The sequence below is a fragment of the Staurois parvus genome, unplaced genomic scaffold (assembly GCF_062004578.1).
Source record: "Staurois parvus isolate SC_StPar_1 unplaced genomic scaffold, SC_StPar_1.0 ptg000064l, whole genome shotgun sequence".
NCBI lineage: Eukaryota > Metazoa > Chordata > Amphibia > Anura > Ranidae > Staurois > Staurois parvus.
Genome location: NW_028317860.1, coordinates 903,945 through 930,676, shown reverse-complemented (window position 1 = coordinate 930,676; position 26,732 = coordinate 903,945). Strand labels below are relative to the sequence as shown.

The following is a 26,732-nucleotide window of genomic DNA, read 5'->3' as shown; positions in this document are numbered from 1 at the left end:
CATTTTGATGGGATTCCATTCAAGATTGGACTTTTACCTATATTGGACATTCCATTAGTTTTTTTATTTTTAAGTATTCATTAATTTTTATATATTTATTTTTGATACATATATATATATATACAATTCTTCTTTCTTTTTTTTTTTTGTTTAATAATGAATTGTATTTTTTTTTATAATAATGAATTGCATATTTCATATTTGATTAATTTAGGTTAATTCCTTTATTTAAATATTATTTCAATTCATCTTTACATGGGCTTAATATAAGGGCGCGGCACCATTTTTTAATTTTTGTTTTTCATTTACTGTACATATAATGAGGATGTAGTTAGGAGCCTGTGAACTTATCTTTTCATCCCATATCTTATACCAAATATTTGAAGTGGCTCACAGGACATTCCAATTTTACTTAAACTTGTCAAATGTGTAGTTAAAGAACATGCAAAAAGCTACATGAACTACGTTAGTGTTGTTGTCATGTGTGGGGCAGCCTGTTGAAATGTATGCACACAAAACACACATACAGTAAATGTGACACCCTGCACCGCACCTCATAATATGAATGCAACCTTAGCGATGTAATACACCCAAACACAGCATGGCTTTTTCTCATGAGCTGTGCCTAAACTGCATTGCAAGTATATGTAAAGTATTAAATCAAGTAACATAACCAAGGACCATACAATATGCAAAAGTAAAACACATGCAAATGCCACATATAATATTACCGTGATTAATGTGTTTTTATACATTCATACATAATTACAGGCAAAGCACAAGTAACAATAAATAAGTGGCTGCTTTTTAATGCATTGTTGCTAAAGCCTTTTTGCACTTCAGGAGTTTCAGTGTAGGACCACCCTTATGGTATATAGATTGTGTGATGTGAATATCAATAGATAAGTTAACATAACCTTTTAGTATGCAAGATTAGGAATGACTTTTGTGGTTTTACACTTTCTATACATTGTAAGGTTTCTCCATCCACCCAATATTGATCAGCAGTGGTCTCTCAGAACTGAAATTTGAAATCTACTACACATTTTTCATATCATTTATGATCTGCCAGGTGGAGTATTTCTTGTTCCTCCTGAAAATGTGCCTTGATAGAGCTATGTGTTGATGAAGCTCTGGTAAATGCCATTGGCTAGGATAATGTGAATGATTTTTACATGGGCAAGCAAATTGTATCCCTGTAGAATTATGTCTGCAATGTGTTTGTGGATATGTGTGCATAGGCTGAATTTAGCACTATAATTGCGTTATAGAATGCTTATTCCATAGTTTTAACATATTCCAGCTTGCCTATAAGGGTGCCTAAAATAAAAATGTGATTTTCTATACTGCTGTTGGGTCTAACAGATAGAACATTTTTTATGTGCATAAACTGATTTAAACTCCAGTATAAGATCAACTAGATAGATTCAGGAATTAAACTCTTGTGGACATCCACACCTTAGCCATGTGGACTGTGATGTAAGCATACTTTCCCAATCTATCTCTGCACTTGTGTATTTTCATTAGCAGATCAGTCTAATTGCATTTACAATTACGGTTATATATTTTAACACAAGAGAAACAACATGGGAATACGTTTTTTTTTCCATTGTCAATTGCTATACAAAAATTAACTGATAACATGTAATCATCTAAAGCTCCCAAACAGGGAGCTGTTACCAGCACCAGATTTCTGCATCGCCAACATATACCAAAGGCAATAGAGATCAGAGGGGTGACCTACCACATTTCCTGTTACTGTCATTAACACATCCCTGTGCATAATAAAATATCACATACTACTCTCCAACATCATCTAGCCAGGTCAGCTTTTTTTTTATCTGTCCCTGCACAGTTGATTCACCAAGAACTGAACTGCTGGAAGACCAGTGCAACATCATATCCTGCTCTTTTAGCTGCCATTAGCTGTAGGTGTATTGATGCAGAGCATGCAGACTGCCTTTATTATCATGTCTGCCCCCAGAATCAATGCACCTTGAAGGCTATGGCAACTGACACTTTTTTGTGTGAAACCAATGGTAAAACAGTCACCTGTTGTAGGAGCGAAGCCACACAAGACATTTGGCCTAGGCAAAAATTTAGCCCTGGGTATTGCTTATTTTACTATGTGTAAATAGTGAAAATAACATTTGTGTTTCCTTTGTTGAAAAGTGTATGAGTTTCATTTTCTTGGATAGGTTAAATAGCATGGATAGAAATCTCTGCAACCAGTGCCACAGACGTTTGCAGTACTGGGCAATCACCACTGCTCACATCACAACTCTCTGCTATCCAATAAATACTGGTTGTGAGCAGGGGCGGACTGACCATTCAGGCAATCGGCACTGCCCGAGGGCCCGGGGTCAGTAGGGGGCCCCATGAAATGTCCCTGGTACTTTTGTATAGGCTTTTTTGGGTGTGCTTTGAGTGTGGGCAAGCACACAGGGGCCCCATGATCCCCTATTACCCGGGGGCCCCATGAGTTGTCAGTCCGCCCCTGGTTGTGAGCTTAGCTTTTGTATGCTATAGAGGTATACTAAACTATTTTGGTGCTATACGGTTATTGTATTGTTGTTTTATAAAGGTTTGTCTATGTTATGTGGTTCCATTTATATAGGATATTTATTTTTCTTCCTCTTATAAAAAAGACATACATTTTCCTTGTTTGTTAGTTCTGTAGTTGCTGCATATCTCCATTTTCTTTCCCTATTTTAATTTTCTTTTTTTCAAAATGCATCGGACTGGAAACACAATTTCTGTGTTTTCCTGTTTGACATGTAGAGATTGATTTAATGCTGTGCTTGATGTTGCTTCATGGAGAGAAGAGCAGCTTCTGAGCTATTTTATACATGAAAGATGAAATCTTATGCAAAGAAGCCCAAATGATCATTGCATGATCAAACATAAAAGATTGCCTCATGCTTTTCTTTCCCTTTGAAAGATCGATGCACCAAGGTAAAGAAAAGTGTACATTCAGTTGTGCCAATTTTCTGTTGTCAGAGAAACAAATGTATCTTGATAATTTATTTCCATCTTTTGACTGAAAATTACCAAAATAACATTTCCTTGTTTGGAAAAATATACAGGAGCGATGAAGCCATCTACTTTCTGGTTCAATAAGCAATGACTTATTTTCAAATTTGTTTGCTTTCTTTAGCCACTACGTTATCTTTTTCTCATTTCTTTTTATCATATCGAAGAATGGTATTGCAGTCAGTAACAGTTCTTTCACTCAGTAATCAACACGTTTTTCATGAGATAAGTACTGCAAGAGCAGAGATCTGTTATTAATGTTTAGGATAATTTCACTGACATTGTTCTGTGGAGACTAATGCAAAGGAAGGAATTCTCAAGATCTCATATTTGTTCATATAAACATAATCTGAGAGACCTTAGAAGTGCATTCATTATTTCCTTGTTATTCATGAGTCATGGAAGAAACACATTTTTGTGCCTATAAAAAAATAATTTCCAAATGCATGCATGTGGAAATGAAAGAAGAAGAATTATTTTATAAGGTAACACCATTTTTCATAATTATAAGCAGCTTAAATCTGGCAGGGAATGCTTTCTTGTGATTACCAATCATTATGACATACAGCTTCAATTTGCACCTCATGCAGTGAGTAGGTGTGATCCACTGGTTGGAGCTAGGAGACAGAATTTATATTCCGGTTTACTGGCCCTGATTAATATTTCAGAGCCCCTACTGCAGAATTTATTCAAGGTGGTTCAGACTGAGTAATAACATTTCATTAACGTTGTATATAAAAACCCAATACTTTTCTTATTATATCTTTGGAGGTAGTCAAATCATTGAAGATATTGAAGTATGCACTCTGGTAGAAGAACAAGGCCCTGCTGATTATAGGCCATATTTCAGTGACATGGTGTTTATCATTGCATTGGTTATGTATATTGTAATCTATTTCCTATAATCCTTTGGCGATTAAATGGAGACAGATATAAAAATTACAACATGATTCGGATAATGCTGTTTATATATTTTATTCTTTTTTATGTTATATATATTAAAATTACCAGAAGTTTTCACTGTTTAAAAAGCAAGCACTGGGATACAAGTGCCTTCATTGTACATATTAGGACAAATTAAATCCATTTTGTTATGAATGCATTCATATGGCATTTATTTTATTAGTTGCACTTTGTACAAAAGTAAAAAACTAAATTTTTTTCACATCTGGGACACAGTAGATATAGTTAAAACCCACTGTCGGTTTTCTTTTTTAAGTCTGTGTCCAATTAGGGAGCTTCTCTTTAATTACAGTCACAGAGGCACAATGAGAAATAAGGGGATATTTTTCAAAATTAAGGCGAAATCCCCTCTGATACAGTTGTCACCCGAAAAGGTGACCCAATTAGAAGATTGCCACTCACCTTCTTTGTGGTAACAACTGTAAGATTTTATATTCCACATCATTTTTTTTTCAGTGACTGTGGTCATCTGGACAAATTGAAATGGTGAATCTCCTCAGCAGGGAAACACAAATCATTAAAGACTTGGAAGGGGTTCTAAACCTTCTCCACGTTTTCCAAATCTAACAAAATGATGATGCACTTTAATTTGCAAACCATTAACCTCTTTTGCGCTGACAGTACACAAATATTCGGCCACTTGGTGACTAGGCCTTGATGCCGAGCGTCCGCATATTTGCATATCATTTGTATACAAACATGTGCTGAAAGCACGCACTCAGCGTGCTCCAAGCACATGTGTAGATGTCCCACTGAAAGGTCCCGATCTCTCCTTGCGATCAGGACCTTTCCAAACATGTGACTGCTGTGACAGCCAGTCATGATGGTCATATGACCCTAAATCCCGTCCCGCCTCCCGGCATCAGAAACCCTTTAGAGGGCCCAGAGACACTGACGTGAAGCAATTAATTGGCAGTTATCTCTATGGTAAACTGCAGTATGCAAGCGCAGGGTGGATATTCCAATATTGGTATTAAATATTGCTGGTTCAAAATATTGCACCTCTGTTATCAACACATTAAGATGTTAATTGTTTCTTCACAACCAAACCTTCTCACAAAAGGTGTGTTCACTAAGAGAAGATAGAATTTAATAAGACTTGCAAATAATCTATAGGATTCTGATTATGGGCAGTTATATTTTACTAGTTTTTTATTCCAACCAGTGACTACAGTCTCTGGGGGAGATAGGGCAGATGAGCAAGGAGTAAGAGAGTTTTTTTTTATCACAGCCACATTATTTCTTGAATAATAACAGTTCAGGTAGTAATGCTGATTTACTAAAGGAGTGGAGATTGTTAGCAAAGTGAATGTTTACTAAGCTTAGTTTAAACATGTTCACTTTGAATGTCTAATCATTTACAAGAGAAATAAAATGTAAAATAGGATTGTGTGATTGCAGCCAATAAAAGTTCATCTTGGCTTTATATAAGCTCAGTGGCGTTCAACAAGTCAACAGTTTCTACTCAAAGCAAAGATTGCTTGAATTAATGGAATATAGACCAATGGTACTCAAATGGGTTAATACCAATATTGTTGTGACAGATTTCTTACATAGTGCAAGGAAATGCAAAAACAATGTTGCCTAGAGATACAGAGTCATGAATGCAAAATACATTTTTGTTCTGTCACACATGAGCAAGCTATTTAAATTCTGATTATGTGTGTAGCCTATCTGGCTACCATGGCAACCAAAATATACCTTGATAGATCACCACCAGCTTGTTTAGAGGTGCATGCTGTTACAGTTGTTACCATAAAGAATGCACAGACAATAGGAAGCTTTAACTGCTGCATATAACATAAATACATTTGAGTTTGCTAAAAGCTAATGTATTCTGCCTAGATACTGAATTATTTTGACAGATATCATTGTTGTCAGAAAAGCCTAAAAACCTTATTACTCTAAAATATCTGATTAGGCTCTAATTAAACTCTGTTTTAGAAACTTTGTGTTCTGTTAAATTATATTCTTGCGAGAAAAAAAAGTTTATGAACTATATACTTTTCTGAAGTGCTGCATGAATAGTTTGTGATCTGAGCTTCATCTAAGCACATTAGTGAATATTAGTATCCAAGCAACACCCACAACGTTTTGCGCTGACATGTCTTCAATAAAAAAAATGGTTTAAACAAATAAATATGTGAACTTCTAATGTAATAATACCTTGAAAACAAGGTAAATTAAGTAATGTATTCAAAACATTCAAGTTAAGAATGTAGAAGGTTTGCATAGCTCAGTGAGAAAAATTGGGCTGGCACCTCTGCATGTACAGTGGCATGTCTGTCTCAAGGTTCAAAAATTACAGCCTTTGTCCACCATCTTTAGGGTTACTACCTTTAGGTAAGCACAAATCTCATTGGGGAAGGGAGAAGGTGTTGTGACATAGTGTGGTTTTGTGATATCAAGCAAGGTGAAACAGAAGATGTAGGAGTTAATACGAACTAAATATGACTAACCAAGAGTCAATAAGAGGTTAATGTATTAAACAATTCTTTTTCATTGTAGAAATAAATCAGATTTATACTGTAAATAAAGATTGCAACTGCAGTCTTTATTTATAAATCTGTGAAAAGCAGGACCCAGCCCAGCACTACATTTTACAATGGGAGACCAGCTCCCAGTGGAGCCTTCCTGCCACTTTTGCAGCCACTTGGGACCTGCTGCCACACTAACAGCGGATTTCCTCTATTGACACTGGAATGTTGGGTAGTTAGTCTGACAGCCTAATACTGCAGAGTGCAGGAGACAGCCAGTACAGAGGCAGGAAAAGCTGCTGTCGCAACTGTGCCCCAGCCACCCAACAAAGTATTCTATGTGGGAACCTTTCCTACCACATCAGCCTATCTCTGCTTTGTAAATTAAACATATGTTTAGGGAGACTCTCTCAGTGTACTACCTCATCTAATTTTACAGCTCTTCTGCTAATTACACATAAAAAAGAAAGAAAGCTGTAGGAAAACTGTTCTTGTACTTGTTCCTATGTCATGCTTTCTTGCTTCAGGCAATGAAGACTGTGGCAGCTCCAGGCAAACATCTCATTATAGACCTTTTTTTTGGTGCTCCAGGAATAGCTGTTTATACAGAGCTAGTTTGGACCAAATTGTATTCAATTTTAAAAGCACTATAATGAAAGCAGCATTCCATATATTTTTTCTGCAAATATGAATTTGTCTTTTTGACTTGTTTAGGGTATGAGCAGCTGGCAAAAACTAACTGCCTGGAGAGCAGAAATAGACAAAAATATTATCTCAGTAAGAGTTTTCACCATAGGAGTGTGTATTATTTTTTAGATACACCTAATATATACATAAATGCCATTCCAGAAAATAACTGATACTGACCACAGAGCTACTAATGCTATCCAGCAAAAATCCCATAGATTATGCAATAGATTTTGCAATTTTCTTTCCTTCCACCATGGGTAAAGAAAAGAAAATTGCTCAATTCCCCCATCAACATAGTCAGTGTTGATGGGGGAATCCCTCCCGCAGCACTATTGTGTTCTCCCAGAAGGGAGCCTTCCCTGCCTACAGAACTCATTCATCACGGCTTTCAGTCATATAAAAAAAAATGACAGGCTGGTTTTACTGAATTTGATTGATGGATTGATTTCAGTACAACCAGCCTATCCATCTTAAGTTTTTTTTTCCCAGAAAATAAAGCAGTCACAGGGCTATAGTAATTTAATAAAACAAAACTGTGGAGCTTTGTAAAATTTACATTAATTATATTGTTATAGTTGTAGGTCATTTGGGCCTACCCAGAAACTATTGGATTTCACTCCTGTAATGCTGGGAGTTAGGGTCCAATGGTTTTTGAGTCCTAGCAACAGGGCAGGACATTGGGACTGAGGTTTTTTTCAGTCAGGCGTCTTTCATTTAAATCTACTGGGGCCCCTTCACTGCATAGGCTATTTTATGGGAAAGATGACCTTGGTCTCTGTGTCCGAATCCTATTTTAATTTGCTTTAATCGGAGTTCACTGTAATTTCTTGCAGCAAGAGTCTAGAGAGCTCCCTGCAGGGTTCCTGAACCATAGATCTGCAACTTGACAGCTGGGAAAAGCAATTGAAATGGTTTAGTCTCAGTAACAACGTAAAACTAATTTAAATAGGCACACAGAGGAGGGTTTTCTGGCTATCAATTATGGTATGTAGGGAGGGGGAGTGAGCAAAAGTCCCATCTTTGCTGATATTGCTTTTTTTTTGGGTGGTTGGAATAAGCATGCAGCTACTGAATTCAGCATACTAGTAGTACATACTACTCAGTGACTTGGCATAAAATCTAGGAAGAGCCTAACAGCCAGGCAACTAGAAATATCTACAAAAATGTGGAGCCTGCTTTTATCCTATTACTTTAGAATACATATTAATAGGTTACTCGGAAATAAAGTGATTTGCCTTAAATTTTATAACAAAAAAATGCTCTGTTTACTCAAATTGAAGTGCACTTGATTTTTTTGTTAAACATTAAATAGGAAGAAAATGTATTGGTACATTTTTTCATGCTAATATGGGGATATAAACTATCAATATCTATATTAAAAATATAAGGACAAGGGAAAAAGAAACAATGGCCATGACTCAAGTTTTGATATATTTAAAAAGCTGCTGCACCTCACATGCATTGCTCATTTTCTCAGTGTATATCGTATATTTTAACTTTTTCAGAGCAGACATCCTTTGATTACAAAATGCTGTAGAATGAATCTAAGATACAGCTTTAACAAAGCCTGAAAGCAATGTACACTTAGACACACATTAGATCTTTTTTGTAGCTTTGTACTTTGCTATGCTTTTTTATTTATGTAGCACTCACATAGGCTGAATGAACATGAGACTCTGAAGTGATCCACTCTTCATCTCTTTGTGGTTCATAGGAACTGACTACAATCTACCAGACCTTGAAATTAGGCCTCTTTAACCCCTCTACTGTATAGACTGTTGACCCTACCAAAGAGGAAAATATTGAAAAAAGTAAAAGCACCCCAAATGCAATTTGATTTTCATTAAGGTCAGGTAGTTTTTTTTTTTTACTTTTTACACTACGTGCTCTAAATGGCTTTGTAAAATACTTGAAATACTGTTGATTTGTAGGTAGTAAATCACAAGCATATCATATTTCATCCAACAAATGCAACCATCAAAGAGGTTTATGCACAAAAAGCTTTTAGTTGGGTCAGAACCAATAAGCATGATCATATGTTTAAAAGTGCAGCCTATTGATTATATCAAAAGCTATTCAGTAGAATGGTCATGAATGCTCACCGATGTTTTACCTAAACACCATATAGCTATGTACTAGCAAATGGTAATGCCTGTTTAGGAACTGTAATTTGCCTGTCGCTGTAGAATTTACCATCTATTCCATCTGTTTCATTTATGGCAAAGTATAGTTTACATTTATGTATGGGTGAGTTTTATTGGATGACTTTTCAAGATCAATTAGTCATTTTGGTTTATTGGCCCTGTAAGAGAGACAAACTGAAATGTTCAAAAAGTTAATTACTGCACAGTTTATAGAACAGTGAAGATAGCATTAAAATTTTATAAATGAAACTTCTAAATGATATATCTTGCCAAATGTTGCCTTGTGCTATCACTTCAAAATATATTGTTTTTGTAAAAGTTATTCAGTAGTTTCAACTTTTCTGTACAACGGCAGGTCTATATTGTAGAATGAAATTAAACTGACAATGCTTGTTTGCATTCTGTGAGAAGATGATATAATACTTTGAGCAGATAAGCTACCCTTTCCCTTTTATCATACAGTTCCTTTGTGGAAAATGGAAAGCACAAACATATAATGAATGAAGAGCCATAGATTACTTTGAAGGTTATCTTTTCTTTAACATACAAATAAATAAAATTGTTATGTTCTTGGTTACAAGCAATAAATAATAACCTACCAACTGCTTCACTGTACTGGGAAGTTCGGAGGTTTGGAAGATAGTATTAAATACTGTTTTTAACAAAACAAAACCAGCACAAAATTTATACTGAACAATTATAAATGACATTTGGATAAATAAAATAAAGTGGGCTGAAAATAATAAAAAATTACTTCAAAGCATAGAGTCATGGCCAAAAATATTGGCACCCCTGCATTTCTGTCACTTCGCCCAGAAAAATGTTGCTATTACGAATGTTTAGGCATTCTCATGTTTATTTCTTTGAATTGAATTGAATTGAATTGAAAAGCCAAATCTGACACATTCCATGCAAAACTCCAATAATGGACTCAACAAAATTATTGGCATCCTCAATTTAATATTTGGTAGCACACCCCTTGGAAAAAATTAACTGAAATCAACTGCTTCCTGTAACCATAAATTAGTTTCTTAAACCTCTGTACTGGAATTTTGGGCCACTCTTCTTTCCCCAACTGCTCCAGGTTTCTCAGATTGGAAGGGTTCCTTTTCACAACTGCTACTTTGAGATCTCTCCACAGGTGCTCTAGGGGATTTAGATATGGACTCACTGCTGGCAAGTTCAGTACTCTCCAGTGCTTTGTCTTAAACCATTTCTGGGTGCTTTTTGACGTGTGCTTTCGGTCACTGTCCTGCTGTAAGACCCATGACCTCTGACAGGGACCCACCTTTCTGGCATTAAGCCCTAAATTGCACCCCAGAATTCTTTGGTAGTCTTCAGATTTCATAATGCCATGCACACGGTCAAGACATCCAGCGCCTGAAGCAGCAAAGCAACCCCAAAACATCAGTGAACCTCCACCATGTTTGACTGTAGGGACTGTATTCTTTTCTTTAAAGGCCTGATTGTTTTTTCTGAAAACGGTGGAATGATGGGCTTTATCAGATAGCTGTAATTTTCTTTCATCTGTCTACAGCACATTCTTTCAAAAGGATTCTGTCTTCCTCAGGTAAGTTTTGGCGAACTCCAGTGTGCTTTTTTATGTTTCTGTGTCATCAGTGGGGTCCTCCTGGGTCTCCTACCATAGCGTCCATTTTCGTCAGATGGCGATGTATAGTGTGAGCTGACATTCGAACAATCCTTTGTTACAATCTTTGATCAGTTTTTCTCTTTCGTCCACATCCAGGGAGATTAGCTACAGTGCCATGGGCTGTAAACTTCTTCTTGACAATGCTGTGTAGAATGGACACAGGAACATTTAGATCTCTGGAGATGGACTTGTAAGCTTGAGATTGTCCATGCCTTTCCACAATTTTTTTTCTCAAATCATCAGACAGTTTTTTGCTGCTCTTTTTCTTTTCCATGCTCCATGTGGCACACAGAGTAAATTTTTCACCATTTTAACTGGTTGCTGGTGTGATTGCTATATTGTCAACACCTGTTAATTGATACAGGTGAGCTTTATTACACATTACAAGAGCATCACAAACTTGGAATGCAATTATTTCTTACAATTTTGAGAAGGTGCCAATAATTTTGTCCAGTTAATTTTTGTAGTTTTGTGTCATACCAATACAAACAAAAAAAAAAATAAACATGTGAATGCCTAAACATTGTAATTGCAATAATTTTCTAGGCAAAGTGGTGCATTATCTCACAGAAATGCAGAGGTGCCAATATTTTTGACCATGACTGTATATTGCTGCCAGTTTGTAGAGGCTCAGTATGCCTTGTTATTTCACAGTTTAATCGCTTTATAAAAGTGTCTGTGGATGTTAGGTTCACAATTACTATTCACTAGTTTAACACATTTCTATTTCACCATCTTCTGCTGTTTTCCACTGTACTATTGAAATTTATAATGCTGCAAAATTGAAATAAGAGAAAAAAATTGTGTGATTAATACATAACTGTAAGAGGCATGCATAAATTAAGCCTCGTCTTTTTGTATAAGAATAAGAATGAACATATATCAGCTTTATTCAAAAATGTAAGCAATTTTATTTTCATCTTGTATCTTAAACCAAGTTAGAACAAGGAATGGTTATAACCCATGTGCTCCATTGGGGAGAATTGCCTTCACTTCCTGTCCTACAGAAAATAAGAGGAAAACTCTCTATAGTTGTTTTTTTGTGAATTTTTCCTTTTAACTGTAGTGGGTGTAATTGCAATATTTTAAATTACTTGTGTACATCAGCATGTAATAACTAGGTTTCTAGCTATGAAGGGTAGGGAAACTTTTAAACAGTTTTCTTACCCTTTTCCCCTTCCCACCAGAGATCTTATAGACCCCCCAAACTGACATAGTCTGCTGCATTGTTTACATACCTCACACTGGCTTCTTCACCAGATGTCTGCATGTGTGCAGTACAGCCTTATAGTCTTCAATAGAGATAGTAGATAGATTGGTGCCAAGTCATCTCCCAGCCTAAAAGCTAATGGGGCCAAATCGTGAACAGATATCAAATGAAGACCTCGGTGTTGAGACCTCAGAAAAGCCTCATACACATGATAAAAATATCAGACAAATGATTTTTGTTTTTTTTTTTTTGCATGCTAGTCTCATATTGAAAATAAAGAGGTTACTAAAGTTATGAAAACTCTCGTATGACAGAATACAACTTCAAAAGTGATGTCATGTATTGTGTTGTAATGTAATGCATTCTTTCATTTCTGAGCATTCGTGGTCTTGGTCTTCAGATTTTTTTCAGAATTCTGTACTAATTAAACAAAAATCGTTCATTCTGGCATCGTACAAGAAAACGTTTTGTGCTTGTCCCTTCGGATAATTTCGCTGTGTACAAATGATCAGATTACACTGTTCAACAAATTTTTATTTTTTGCCAGTTTTGGAAACAAAAGGATCCATTTCTTAATGAATTTCACATTCTGAGTTCAAATATAACAATGAAATTTGTCAATTGGCTCTAGTTTTTCTGTAAACGGAAAGTTTTCTACTATAGGCGTAATGACTACATAATGCACAATAATTATATAGATAGATGTCTTTCCACAAATATAAAGCAAGTGATATTGACTACATAACAAAGCCTAAATGTCATAATATATTGCATAGGATTACCAAGAAAAATTATAGCCTTAAGCTAAGTTGAATCATTTTAATACTTAGGATTCTCACTAGTTTTGTCTTCAGTTTGTGTCGGTTTTGCTTCTCTTGGCTTTTCTCTTGTATTCGAGGAAAGGGCTATCTCTTACAACTGCACGTGACTACACGCTTCAGGTTCTTCCTCACTTGACTCAACCACGAAGGATTCTGGTGCTTTAGGAATTGGTAGTCCCTCTCCATGAGGAACTGGACGTATTGCCGATGGAATATTTGGATAGTGCACAGATAACTTTTTCTTCTTATTTAGCCCTTTTACAATTGGAGGCACCATACAAAAGTAACAATTACTAACATGATCTGTTGGCTCTCTCCAAATCATTGGCACAGCGAAAGGCATAGATGCCTTTTTTCCATTCAACCATTGCTCCAGTGCCGTCCCACAAGAATTGCAGCATATATGTGGTGCCCAGCTCTTGTCCTGGTCTCCTATCTTGCAGCCAAAATACAAGTTGTAGGCTTTCTTAATCATTCCTGTTATCCTCCTTTTTTGTGAGATAAAAGTTATTTCACCGCAGATATAGCAGAAATTATCTGCTTTATTCACACAAGTTCGAGGCATTACTGAGTAGCCTATATAAGCATAAAATGAAATGTAAAGGCGCTGTCGAACTACAATCAGCTACAGATACTGCAGCTTTTATGCAGTGAAGTGATGCAATTAAAGGCTAATATTGCATCATCTCAGTATACATGCAATTTTCTATTGGTCACCAGTATCAATTGCGCAATATGCAGCTGAAGTTGCATCATAATTTTGAATGGCTTACGTCATTAGATGGGTGAATATATCATGGAAACTAGAGCCAATCAACATTTTTTAGGGTCATTTTCGTTTTCAGCACCCCAAAATTATGTAAGATTAGCTAATTTTATGGCCAAAACTTTTACCTGTTGAACAGTGTTATCATATGATTGCTTCGAAAGCAAAATTTTTTTCCAATATTTTTCATTTTGTGTACTAGGCAAAAGTGTAGATCTTTGTGGGGAAATGCTTCAGATCTGGAAGCATTCAGATCAGGAATTGTCTATATGAGGCATGAATGGAGATAAATGTTTTTTCCATTTCATCTAAACACTGTGTGGTTTTCTACATTTTTTTTAAAATATAATAACACTGCTTTGATTTCAGTAGCTATTTCCTAATAGTTACAGATCTGCTAAAAGGTTTAATTTAGATTAGTTCTACTTTAAAACCCATTTATATTGATCATACTAAGAAGCAGTTTAATGTCTACATTACCATCTGCCTGGTCTTGAAGCTTTGTAAGGAAAGAGTTCATGTTCATACCCTATGTCATTTAAAGGAGGCTACATAAAAAGTGGCAAGAAATTTTATGAACAAGACTGATGGATATTTTACTGCCTGTACTATCATAGATTTGAATTCTTTGATGCAAGAAGCAAGGTCAAGAGTTAAATGCTATAGTCTATTGTAAGATTATTTGATTCATAATCTACATACCTTCCTTTTGCATTTGAGCCATGAAGGAAATGTTCATTTTGATAGTGATGCATAATTTCTATACAGCAGTGCCCTTTTGTTACAGGATACATTTGGAAGTTATAATGCTATTTTTACCTCTGTAATTATATATAACTAACTTGTTTTCTTCTTTGGATTTAGTGTTTTAGAAATAAAATGGTTCTTATTGGTTTAATACCATATTAATAGCATCAGTCATCCAATTTTGAAGTCGTTAACAAGATTAGAGAAACACATTATACAACAGGATTTTTGCTACGAGTTTATCGCATTAAATGTAATTGTAATTATCTCCTTTCTTTAATAGGAAACTGAATACCCATAGACATAGCTCATTTACATTGCACTTTCTAGTTCTCATAATCAGTTGAATCACTTGCAACAATTTGGAATACATTTAGATTCTTATCTTTTTTTACTTTTATGATAGAGTCAAAAATATCTTGACAAAGTAGTTTTCAATGGATATTGCTTTTATGTCATACTTAAAGTTTCCACTATTAAAATACAAATAAAACAGAAGAACCTTAACCAGTTCATCTCCAGGGCTATTTTCACCTTTTAGGCCTATTAATTCAGCAATAACTATGTTACTACTTGTTATACAGTGGTGAGACATATATTTTCTTTTCTTTTGTTTTTTGAGGGACAAGTAGGGCTTTCTTTTGGTGGTTTCGGTTTAAAAGATTTATTTAATTTTTCTGTGTTTTCCAGTTTTACCATTGATAATTTCCTAAATAACAAGTGTTTCTTGTAATAGACATTAATTACTAATTTTATTCTGCAATTTTTCCTGTTTATTTTGACACAAAAATAATTGCTCTTTACATTTTGTGTATGTATTTCTTTAATGGCTACGCTACAAGAAACTAACGGACAAAATGATGGAAATTGTAAAGAGTAAAAATAAATAAAGCTAAGGTGAGCAGGGAGAGTAAAGCATTAACAATGACTAATTAAGTATAAACAAGGTTAAATAGAAAGCACTTTTACGTTAGAAACAAAATTAAATGTGTCTGTGGTCAAAATGTAAAATCCTATATTGATTTCCACATTGAATTACATGTATTGGTAGCCTGCTCTTAAGTTTACTGATCTTGAAGTTGAAAGCCCACTTGGAATTTCATACATTTACTTCCTTGAATGCAGTGACACATTTACTTTGCCTTGTGAATATGCAGTGCTATGTAACACATTTCACAGAGCTTGCTGTCTGTACAACAGATGTTAAAGCGGAGCACCACCCAAAAGGGGAAGTTCCGCTTTAAAGACTGGTCCCCCGCTCCCCGTTAAGGATTGGCACGTTTGGGGAGCGGGTACCCGAATTTGACAGGTACCCGTTCCCACTTCCTCTGTGATTGCCTAGGTGATCGGAAGCGGAAACCATCCTCCCCCCTCCCCCCCGTAGTGTTCTGGGACACGTGACAGGTCCCAGAAGACTACGGGGCCATTCACAAAGCGCAGCGCTTCTCGCACATTTGCAGTGGGCACCCAGCTGTGAATCCACAAGCTGTCACAGCCGGGTGCCCACACTGAAGATGCCGGTGCCTTGAACAACAAACGGCTGGTGAAACAGGCTGTGGGGAGGACACCACGGGATCGTGGGACAGGTGAGTGGCTGTTTTTTAGAAGTCAGCAGCTACAGTTTTTTTACAGCGTGACTGAAAGTCCACTTTAAGGAGGAAGAGTTTCAGAAGACACATTTGGTACAGAAAACACACATGGCATAATCCCTGCTTGCTGGCAACCAGGTACCTTTATATATGTAGTCATTAGAAATCAAAAGTAAAATAAACTAATGAGCCAAGGAGAATCCACAAAACATGCAGGCAATTCATGGAGTTATTGAAAGAGATGACCAGCAGCACTTACACTGTGAAAGGAGATTTTGTAAAGTAAGCTATTATTGGATTGTCAAACATAGCTGTTATTTGTATTGCTATTACAATGCTGATGTTAAAAAGGAAAGTGTATGTTGGGAATATAAAATCTCCTTTAAAATACAACTTTGGCTATGCTTAAAAAATGGAATTCTAAGTGCATTTGCAGATTCAGTTTTCTCTTAGATCCTTTGCAAAGTGCCACCAATACCTTCTTAATCTGCCAGTAAAGTCCACTTATAGCAGTTTTGTGTTATGCTGTGGCAACAATGTTGCACTGCTACTGAATTCACATCAGAGTCGCCACTCTCATGTATACTGTGCCTTCTTGCATTACAGCAGATTTTTATTTCAAAGGGGTGTGGTTATCAGCATTGTCTCTGCTGATTAGTAAGACTGTAGCTTGTCAGTCAGCAGTTGGCCACTCTTAGTCCTGAGTATTGCTTTCTGGATTGACAACACTGTTTCTGTTGCTGAAACCTTGTGAAGATTTGGTTTACCTTTGGAGGCTTCTGCATCACATAGTAACTTGATTTGGTGATTATTTAGTCTGTCATACAGGAATTTTCAGTTGTACTTTAAAATACTCTCCTGCTTTCAGTTAAAAAAAAAGTAATGAAAAAAATATTGCTGTATGGGTTCCCATTAAGCAGTTTTTGCTCACTTTCTGTATAAGTAACCACTGTTTTTGGGATAAGACATGAAAGAGGCTCTCCAGTGAGAAAAAATATGGTTAAAAAAATCAGACAGAGGTTTTTACCCTTCCCCAAAACAAAAAGAGAAAAGTGATTTTGTATTACAAGAATGGCTATATACATACCACTATGTGGTTTTATTCTGTACCATTACTACAGCAGGGAAATGCTAGTAAATGGAATGCTGTGCACGACAGAGGCATCTTGTTCCCTTACTGATTTTAGCAGGTAATTCAGTTATTAGTACTTTGCTGTCACTGGTGTGCTGTTTCATTTGCTTATATGAAGGCTTTAGTAATAAAAAGTGAATTAACAGTGCGATACAAGCATAAACTTCTTTTATGTTTTTTTTTTAGCTACTCTTGGTTTCCAAAGTACAGAACAAATGTTTGTGTACATTATGTAAAATAGGAATGTGCTGCGCACTGGATGGAAATGTATGTGTAGTAATAAAGTGATCATGCTGGGCACGATGCAGGCGCAAAACTCCATGCAGCTAAAAAAGTATATTAAAAAAATCCAGTCATGTGTGCTTTAAAAATAATTAAATGTGCTTTTACATAAAATTAGCATAAGTATATAGATCTCTCTTAATATCAGCTTCCTATCATCTCTTGTACAGCAGTGCCAGGGACAGGGCCCAGGCTATTTCATGCACATGTGCAGTGAACATCCAGAGAGGAGGAGAGTGAGCAGATTTTTTGAGTTGTGGTTGTATTGCTGTTTCTTCATTGTCCAGTAAACAGAATGCTGGCAGGATGGGGACAGCACTTTCTAACTCTATGGCTGCTTTCATGATGCAGTGCTTGTAAAATGTGCTATGCATTTTAAAAATGTTGTGTTAAAATTTATATGACATCGAGGGGTGCTGGCTCAGCTTCTCACTGGTTGTTCAGTAGCTAGTTGGTATCTGCTCCTTAAAAGCAAGCATCTTTGTGCTACGTGACCCCAAAAATGCACCTAAAAAACACACTCTGGGTGCATAGACTTAAATGGAAGGTGCAGCATTCAGGAATTTTCAAACCACAATGCAAACGTAGCGTAAAGATGTGAAAATTCACATAGGATTTAAAGGGGAATAATTTTGATTCACTCTTATTGCACTAGAAAGGTGCTGAAGGGGCCCTAACAGGTGTTATCAACCTTCATTACTGTGTTGCTTGACAGATGTGTAAAAAATCTCAAAAGTGTCTGGACAGAACTGTAAATCAGAGACAGTTTATATATGTAACTGTTTTCCTGAAGCTTTGTTTCAGTAAAGCTATGGCATATTAAAGTAAACCTATTTAAAAAGAAACATGGGGGTACAAGTGCTGACCTTTTTGATTGTCTGGCTGTAATCATGACTTCAATAAGTCATGACCCAGAACAATTATGCTTATCATAAAAGTCAGAATAAAAACAGAAGGTCTTTCTTCTATACATGTTCTGGGTTAGACTTACACCACTCCGGCACACCACAGCTGTGTATGGTGGGCACAAGACCTGATTCATCTCTGCTACAGTGTAGGAACACCTACAGGTCTCCTCCTCACCTCTACCCCCACCCACAGCTTGTGATTGGAGGGTAAAAAGAGAAGCAGCACACTGATGAACTCACTTCTCTCCTCCTATTGGAATATTCCTTGTTAGAACATGAGCACCACAGCATGACTGTACTGCTTCTCCGTCCACTAGTCTGAGCTTTGCTGTACAGTGGCAGGGAAGAAGCTGTATTTTATAAGAATTACAACCAAGCCAATTCCAGGTATTTGCACTGCTTGTATATGACAAAAATACATTTGTTGATGCGTTATTAAATATGGAGTCACTGTGTAAATGTGTAGAGGTGTGCACATAAGTGAAGTGTTATTCATTAACCTGTGACAGCAGCAGCCCTGTGTATTGAAAGCTCTGATCAGAAGACTCAGAACTTGTGAGGTCCATGGTTACAGTAAACAGTACAAAATAGAAATGTATTTTTCAAACAACATTTCCCATGTTTACTTTTTACAATTTCTTTTAAAGTAAATGAAAATGTATTTTCTCTAAAACAAAGCACCTAATGATTTAATAAGCCACTGTTTTATGGAGCATTTTAATGACTTTTCCAAGCATTATTACATTTTACCTTTGTTATTTTGCTTCAGTGAATTCTCCTTTTATAGTTTTCTGTCCAATTTCCCTTTAGGTTTTTTTTCCACCCACAGGGTATCCTAGTGGCTGCCAATACTTTCCTCACACCATGCTGTTAATATTAGTCTTAGTATTCTATCCAGTAAGTCAGCTGGGTACTGAAACATTCCCTGAAGGTGCGCAGGTGCATTAAATAGCTGGAATAGCTGGAAGAAGATACAAGCACCCAGCTGCCACTGAATTTATTTGAATTCAGTGTAAACCAGTCATCTCTTTTGCCTGCCTACAGCTGTATAATAAAGAAGTCTGAATGCATTAGGTGTAAGCACTATTTAGCTTTAAACCCCCTATTAATATTAACTTGATTTAGAAATTAGAAATTCCTGTTTTGTTAAATGTGTAATCACCGTTTTATAGGTACTGTTATATTCAGTGCATGCTGGTTTATGTACTGTACGTATATATTATATATACACACATACAGATCAAGCAGAAGATTTTGAGACTAGTGAAAGCATTCCTCGGTACAAGACTGAACTACTGAAGTTAATACACAATCTTTGAGCTAAGTGAAAGATGTACTACTTTTGTAAAATGACCCTCATATCCAGAAAATGAGAGCTCTAAAGTACGCTAAGATGCTTGTAATAAACCTAGGTTTATGAACCCTAGTTGTACGGGATAGAACATACAGTTGAAGAGCAACTATGAAAATTGTTGGAGCCAAGGATCACAACGTGAGGATACTGCTCCGCTGGGGTCCAGATTTATAACTGTGACCCCTTTATTTACACCAGAGTTACAGCTACAGTATGTAATTATTTCTCTCATACGAGAAACTAAATACTTTATGAATATTATTGACATAATAGAGTATTATGGAAGTCCCAGCTTATCTTTTTTTTATTTCTCTATGGAGAACTGCCTGAAGGGCTTATTAGTAATTTAGTGTTTGTGGTTTTGGTACACTTGTTCTGCACTAATAGTGTTATATTAAACATACTGCATTTGTCCAGCGTGCATCTTTCATCAGCTGTAACAGAGAATTTATTGAACAGTTACTCTTTATATGTCATGTGTTTTCTGCATTAAACGAGGGCACATTATGGTTGAAGTGTAGCCCATAGCAGCCAAAGTATTCTGTGATTAAAACTGATTGTTAGAAAATGAGACCATCATTGAACTGTTTGCTACGGGCAACACCTCCACTTATTTTTGTTTCTAAACTCTTTTTATGGAAAATATCACACACAACCACTTCATTTTTTTAATACAAAAGCAGAAACCCCTAAGCAGAAAGGCTGATTAATGGATATTTTGCATACTAGTTCCAGTAAATTGAACATATTCAAGTTTGTTGTTGCAGAGTCATTAGCTAGAACTAGTATATAAATTAGAGGTTGGGTCCCCTTTTAGTATGCCTGTCTTCAGAAAATACCTTCCAAAATATGTATTTTAATTATGCTGGTTTTGTACAAATATATCTACTTTATTCTTCATCTAACCACTTCTGTACCTATATCTACATCCTGGTATTGAAGCAGTTATACCAGGATTGTAGTTGAGGCTACAACCATGATCCTGGTATAATTTTTTTCAAGTCAGCAATTATTTTTTCAGTAAAAGTAATCCAAGCTGTTATGCAGTCGCTGGATCACTTTTACAGGTGGAAGAAGGGGGTCCCACCCCGTCGCTTTTTCCGATCTCTACGGTCCGTTCAAGTAGCCCGGTAAAGAATAGGCCAGCTCCATCACTTCCCTCAGGCACAGTGGGAGGAACTCATGTTGTTCCACCCACTGTGTGACATCAGAAACTGGAAGCCAGGAGGATTTAATCACCTCTGGTTTTGGTTTCTTTGTTTGTTTGTTTACAAACAGTTACTGGCTTCTGAAGCTGGAGGCTAGAGGAGGTCTATTAGACCCCAGATCTCTCAATAAAGAGGACCTGCCATGATCCATGCTATCACAAGAATTGTTGTTCATCCCTTGTAATAGAAATAAGAGTGATACAATATAAAGGTACAGTGTAAAAAAAAACAAAAATGAAATGAAAAAAAAAGTTTTAAAGCACCCCGTCCCCTTTTGATCATGCGCAAAGGCAAACACCCACATCGGTCCCGCATGTGTATGTAAACACCGATTGCACCACACATGAGGTGTCATCATGCACATCAGATTGAGAGCAATAGTTCTAAGTCCAGACCTCCTGTGTAACTCTAAACTGGTACCCTATAAACGCTTTTTAGTGTCGCCTATGGAAAAGTTCAAGTACCGTAGTTTTTCACCATTCCACGGCCATGCGCAGTTGTAAAGTGTGACATGTTTGATATCTGTTTTCCCGGCATAACATAATCTTTTATATGTTACCAGAAAACTGGGTAATATATTGTAAATAGTATTTGTGTTCACTAAAATTAATGAAAGTGTATTTATTCCAGAAAAATTGCTTTTCATTGCTGTGTGACATAAAACCATAAAACTTGCAACACCTTTCATTTTATTTTCTAGGGTTTCTGCTTAAAAAAAGTATAATATTTGGGCGTTCTAAGTAATTTTCTAGCAAAACAATTAAGATTTTTACATTAAGAAATATCAGAATTGGCCCGGTAGGCAAGTGATTTTAATTGGTATGTGCAGTCTACATAGTACTCATACCTACCAATTAGAGCAATGTTTTATTGACCAACAATATTAACTTGCTGGATTTTTTTTGCTATAAAATATTCTACTTCAGGCTAGGTTCACACATATGTGGTGCGGTATATCACATGTGATTCACACAGGAACTGCACCACATTCCTGTGCAAATCACATGTGAATTGTGTGCGGTGTAATTGGAGCCATACATTTTGGATGGCTCCAATCGCACCGCATCCACACCAAAAAGTCGCAGGACCCTTTTTTTGGTCTGCACTAGAATTGGATTGCATGAGTATTCACACCCATGCGATCCGATTCTGCACATGGCACCGCAATTTGCGGACTGATTTCAGGGTGTTGTTAACTTAAGGTACACACCTGCAGTGGATCGCATGAATGGGGTGCGATTCTGATGCGGTGCGGAATTTGCACAGAAACGCTGCGAATTCCGCACCACATCAGTGTGAACCCAGGCTCAATGTTGCCTGTGCTTTAGTTATTAAATAGTCCTCTGACATACAATATGTCTGATGTCTGCAAGGACACTTTTGTACCTGATATCATTTATATTTGTTCTTACAATATATCAAGTTTACCTGAATTAAGAATAAATAAAAAACAAGCTCTACTCAAGTAGGATTTAAAACAATAATTTTAGATTACAGGATCAAAGCTAGGTATTCAAAGTCTGTCCATGTTCTGCTACTATAAAATATTGTTGTTCTATATTAGTGGACTTGGAAGTAATTATTCTTTATTAAAAGTGCCCTACATTTTGTATTACTTAATATAAACCTAGCAGAGTCATATCACATTCATTAAAAGCATCTGTATAAGGTGTAAAGGCAAACTAATGAGCCTTGTGGTTTCTCCAGCATATTTAATGAATAGTATTTCAAGTAGTATGAATCATGTAGAGAATTGCTGCTGTTCATTAGCGTAGCATAGATACTGCATGTATGTAGACATGTCATGTTCAAGCTCAGAATCTAGCTTTTTTTTTCTTTTGCAATTTACAAGGGGTTGTAGAAGTGCATCCTTTCCTAGTCAGGTAGTTACACAGAGAACGAAGAAGGTTATCACCACCTTTAGCCATGGTTGGCACTGCACTGGCACTGATTCAAATATGCTTGTCTCTTTGTTCCACAAATGAACGCTTCATCATAATATGCTTTCTAACTAATAGACTCTTTCTGGCTTGCAAGTTTAACAGTTGATGATACATCTGTGTTTATGGTAAATACTGTTAATAACGAGAAGATGTCGTATTGCTCTGGCTTACGTTTTATTAGGGTCAAGAGGAATCTAACTATGAGGCCCTGTCCTTTTTAAAAAGCGAACAGAATTTTCAATTGCCAGTAAATATCCACAGATGGAAGAAAAGTAAAGGGATGATACATTTCTTTATAATTTGATATTTTCAGTTATAGACACTTTTTAATCTTTAGTGCTTCAGTCTGCTATTGACTTCTTTATTCTATATTCTTTTTCTAATAGAAAGCCTTGTGCATATAAATTACTGTTAACTTGTATTACGTCATGGCTTATGATTTAATCATGAAAGTCCTCTTGCATAGGGAGGAACCTAAGCAGCAACATCTTCCCTTGGGTTTTCTTTAAGTTGAATATGACTTTGTTATCAAGGAGGATCCAGTAACTATGCCAAAGACTTGTCTACATGACTATAGTTCATTTGAGAACCTTCAGATATTGGTCATATAGTATAAACGACATATTGTTAATTCTTTACTTTCCACTTTTGATAACCATTTGGGATCAATTCCCAGTAGAAGCACTGTTAGCTTTGAATATGTTATGTCTACGTTTGTCAATGTCTTGAATGAATCAAATAAAATAAATTGATATATGAGGATGGACATAAACAAGCTATGTGAACCATTCTTCTAGTGTAGAAAAAAGCCTTATGTTAAATAAAAACATATACATCTGTACAGCATCTAATAGACAAATATGTCTCAATGCAGTTTGTATATGAGATTTTTTTTGGGGGGGGATTCTCAGAAAAGCTTATGATCTGTGACGTCTTGAGCCTATTCCCAATTAGGAGTTTATAGTCTAACACAGCCCTTGTCTTGGATGGAAGCCTGAACATCATTACTATGATCCTTCCTTTTTAACAATCTAGTTCAGAATTTGTTACTCCTGCATAAATCCCTTTTCACTTTAGTTATCTAAGTGATAAATAATACTGTATTTTTTCTGTGCATATTATGTCTTGGTGAAAGCTAACAACTACTTAAACATTAGAAAGAAAACCTTTCTGCATGTTATATATATATATATATATATATATATATATATATATATATATATTTCTCCTCGATGAATTACCAACATTTATTTGATCTTTGCTATAATAGTCTCTCAGTGCAGTGTACATTATGTAATTGAAAAACAGCTTCCTAACTGAAAAGTATATGTGTGGACACATATTGTGAATTATATTATGCAGTAGACACCACTGAGGCAAACTGAGTACATTTTATATCTTACCACCTAGTATGCCAAACCTGAGCGTATTTAGATACTGCCCGGGAAAGACAAATCTCCGAGGACCTCTAACTTTGAATTAGGGCGACTGCTATGTGTACTTAATATTAAAGCAGAACTCAGTGTAACATATAAATAACCCACAATCCTCTCTGAAATATTTAGAGTAAAAAGTTCTCTTTCTTACTTTCACCAATTTTTAGCCCAGCAACAATATCACAGGGTTCAAACTGTGCTCCCTTTACCTGCAGCTAGTAGAAGTGTTGGGTGATGAACAGCTAAATAAATGGGGCTATGAGTGGCTGCATGGGCAGTGTCAGGGAACAGAGAAATGTAATGCAGAGCATATGCAGCAGTGTAGGTGGCTATGCATACTGGCCAACTATACTATATGCCCAGATCACTGGGTTATTTCCTGAATTTCATAACTTACAAACTATTATGCAGCATACCTACCATTGCACTGTGCACACTGTTAATGAAACTATCTTTTATTTTGTTGGTTGGCAACAGCTTTCACTGCACATCAGGGTAGAGAGGTAAGGGGAGACACTATTATTTGAGTAATAGATGGAGTTTTGATAGAGAGATGGTGCTGATCATGGAGACAGAGAAGTCCCAGGAACTATCTGCCCCTGTTCTCTGCCTAATAGACCCAGTGCTGATATTGTGAACCCAGAATTAAACCACAGGGCAGTAAGGTCACTGGGCACCTGTTCTTAGGAAGCAGACTGCGATGAATGTTCATACTGACTGGAAATAAAGGCTTACTAAGAGAAACAAAGGGGTTGATTTACTAAAAGCAAATAAACTGTGCACTTTGTAAATGCAGTTGCACATATTTTCTCAATAGCTTGGCTAAAGTGGTCCTAAATACAAGTTTTTTTGTTTTTCACCTTAATGCATTCTCTGCATTAAGGTATAAACAAAAACCTTCCACTGTCTGTAACCTCTCTCTACAACACTTACCTGACTTCTGAATTGATCCAGCTCTGTGCCCGACTGCAGGTCTTCTCTCCCTTTCTTCTTGGTCTCACAGGCTTTGCTAAGAGCTCTTGTTGCCGTGAATCAAATCCAGTGAGGAGGGAGTGGGGGGGGGGCTGAGTCGTGCTATGTGTGTGTAGGGACACACACACAGCCTAGCTCAGGAGTGAGCCCACATATCGGCCCCCATAGCAATGGGAGCAAACACAGAAGTGGAGGAGCTGACAGCATCAGCGGGGAACCCCAGAAGAGGCGGTTGGGGGGCTGCTCTGTGCAACACCAGCTTTAAAATTAGTAAGCTGACTGAAGAACAGTCTTACTTAGCAAGCAATTAGTGTCTCCCTGTTATGGTACTAGTTAGGTTGGAACATGCAAAGAAAACACTGGAGTTGATTTACTAAAGGCAAACATGCTGTTCATTTTTGAAGGAAAGTTGCACTGAGCAAGGAATATTCCTTAGAGCTTAATGAATGTGCTGCAGTTTTACTTAGCAAAGAGGTGTAGAAAAACACAAAATATAGGACTTTACTGTCATTGAAGGGGAACCCACACATTTTTTTGTGTAAAAGTACAAATTTTATTCATTACACCAGAACAACATTAAAAAAAATGTATGTAATTAAAATGCTCAATATCAATTCCAATGCTCCAATCAATTCAGGGAGTTCCAGTGAGGCACTATTGGTCCCAGCTGTCTATACTATGGCTTACACATATGCAGCTCTTGAAGGCTAACTTCTATGATATTCCTCAATATTTTGAAAGCCAGGTGGATGGAGGGCTGTAGGCTTTTCCCTTTTCCAAGATGTGTTCAGCCATTGGAAATTTACCTAGATCATAAGAGGAACTGCATCTTATTCAACTGCGGTGCAGATTTACAAGCCGACTATTATTCCCAGCAGGATATTACCAGTTATAAACAAGTGGGCCTGACCATTGACTGTAATCTAGCAGAACAAGATCTACTGCGGTTGACCAATTGCAGATCACTATATGTGCTCCAGTACCTGCCCAAAGGGGACTACCCAAGTTGCGAATATATGCTCAATTAAGTAACCTCTGCTGTAGTCTCATGCGTCTCATGAGGAAGCATAACAGAAACGTGTTGACTCATGAGGATTCACCACCACCACGATTGCTGTAGATACCATACTATCAGTGTTTTGATATATATTGCTATTTTTGTGTTAGAGTGAGTCAGCAGTAGGAAGCATTGGAATTGATATTGAGAATTTTTATGACAGACATTTTTTTTTTATTTTGTTCTGGTGTAATGAATAAAATTTGTAATTTTATACAAATGTGTGGGTTCCCCTTCAATGCCAGTAAAATCCTATATTTTGTGGGTTTTTTTATATCTATCTGTTACTTATGGATGTGGCATTTGAGCGGTTTAAATCACTTTCTATTCAGTTAGCAAAGAATACTCA

At 36.5% G+C, this 26,732-nt stretch overlaps 1 protein-coding gene across 6 annotated transcripts in view; it reads left to right on the top strand.

The window, feature by feature from the left end:
• The window catches only part of PCDH17 (protocadherin 17), a 281,760-nt gene that overhangs the window by 193,788 nt on the left and 61,240 nt on the right, over window positions 1-26,732 (top strand). The window lies entirely within an intron of this gene.